The sequence below is a fragment of the Pinus tabuliformis genome, chromosome X, assembly GCF_031772625.1.
Source record: "Pinus tabuliformis cultivar Carrire ecotype Pingquan chromosome X, CPIR1, whole genome shotgun sequence".
NCBI lineage: Eukaryota > Viridiplantae > Streptophyta > Pinopsida > Pinales > Pinaceae > Pinus > Pinus tabuliformis.
The window spans coordinates 944,875,132-944,877,268 of record NC_142308.1 but is presented as its reverse complement, the minus strand read 5'-3'; the positions used below and the strand labels follow the sequence as shown (position 1 = coordinate 944,877,268).

At 38.0% G+C, this 2,137-nt stretch overlaps 1 pseudogene; it reads left to right on the top strand.

Moving 5' to 3' along the window:
* The first annotated feature begins 225 nt into the window (after window positions 1-225).
* Window positions 226-579, top strand: LOC149142815 (floricaula/leafy-like protein FL1 pseudogene; annotated as a pseudogene).
* Window positions 580-2,137: the final 1,558 nt, after the last annotated feature.

The following is a 2,137-nucleotide window of genomic DNA, read 5'->3' as shown; positions in this document are numbered from 1 at the left end:
AGAGAGGACGAGCGTTATTTCCCTAACTTATCAACCGCATTTATAATGCTATAAGGTTCGAAATAGCATTCGCCAAACTCTGCCAGAAAAGTGTGAAACGGGTGGGTGGTGCGCCATCGTTTGTCAGAAAACCCTATTGGGTTCGAAATAGCATTCGCCAAACTCTGCCAGAAAAGTGTGAAACGGGTGGGTGGTGCGCCATCGTTTGTCAGAAAACCCATAACAATGAAGTCACTCGAAGAGCTCTTCCGGGACTATGGGGTAAGGTTGACAAACATTCTGAAGATGAAGGAGATGTCTTTCACTGTCCCAACTCTGGTCCATATGACCGAGGAGGAAATTGAGAATTTATCGAGAGAAATGGTAGAAACTTATCACATGGATCTTCTCATGGGGGAAATGCATGGGATACGGTCAGCTGTTCGAGCCCATAAAAGGTCCATTGACGAGGAGATGGAAAGGCATCGACTTCATATTTTGTCTAAGAACAACAGGAGGAGGAAGCTAGAGGAAACTTCTGTGCTTACATCTGCTGAAGGTCACCATTACCTGCTTTTGTCATATTCTTTGGGTTATTGATTACATCAGTATAGGTTTTGTCTTTATTTATATATTTTATCTTTTTAACTAGAGGAATCAGACGGTTTCCTATTTGTGTGACACTGGGTCTTATTTGTGTTTTGACATCAATTTTAACGATTATTACTATAACCTTTACCACTATAACCTTTATTATATAATCTTTAGGTGCCAGAGTATGCACCTTCTAACATAGAAGTCTAAAAAAAATTTGAACGTCAAATCTCTAGGTATATAACAGTTCAGTTTCAGACGCTTGCCAATTTACCTGCGCATGGATTCACACATGGGACGTATTACTTCTCTCCATCTTTGTTTTTTATTTTATTTATTTTGTTTTGTTTGGAGTAGTAAGGGTACTGTTGTGAATGTTCTTTCGGTGTTTCCCAGTGGAGGCTAGTGGTTCGGAATCCTATAACTTTTTATGTTTAAATTAATGTTGTAGCAGTGCAGTTAAACTGACCATGTACCTATTACAGGCTAAACTGTTTTCCATCAATTATCTAAAATTAAGACTATCTGACTTGAGCACCGATTATCTTCATTCAACTTATTTTTTCGTCCTTTGTGGGCACTATTATTTTTCATAATCTAAGTCTGCGAGATAGAACCTTAAGCGTTGAACACTTTCCGAATCCCAAGCCATGGTTAAATTGCAGTTACTCAATAAACATTTAGTTATTGAGCCCTGGGCATCGCTAACTCAAAATAAGATTGCTTACAGATTTTCCCTTGGAAATGTTGATACTATGCTTGGCATAGGAAAACCAGTCGTGATATGGTTCTGTGTAAGTCAGCTTTGCCAATCTGAAGGGGGTGTTTCCTATACCATACCAAGATTCTACTTTGAATAACTGGCCATGGTTATTTATTCCTAGATAGGTTTTCAGAGTTCAAATCTATTGGGCATTTTACAGATCGTTATTGCTTGCTGCAATACTAAAATTCTGTAACGTAACATACTAACAAGCTATGGCAATCTAGTCTCAAACAATCCTTTTAAATTCTTTATTCCTGGGTGAAGAGGCAGTTTTTGCTTCCAGGCTTGTTAGAAGTTAGTGTAATTAATAGTGCAATCCCCTTGTTGTCACACGGTAGTTAGACTAAGCTGTTACTCCCCTTAAGCAATGGCGTAATGCGAGTTGAGGAAGAAAGTGCAACATTTCGAAGGTCATATTTTAACCAATGTGTAAACTATGAAGAAATGCAAGAGTGCTCTGTGCAGATTTATTAATTAGTAATTACTATTTTAACTGGTTTTAAATGGTTAACATTTCTGTCACTGACCTGTTTATCATGGCCTCAACTTGGACCACTATTCTTGAGCTTAATGGTAGTACATTGCTCCACCGAGTCTATAGAAATTATGGTGTGTTTCATAACTGCTCATGAAGTTTTAATCAAAATCACAAGACACAAACCTACTCTACTCCTCTATGGAATTCAATTCACAATTTAGAACATCAATCACAAATATGCAATGGAAAATAACACACATGCACACAGTGTTTTTCTAGGGGAAAGCAATCCGCTAAAAACCCCTATGCCTGCGTGCATT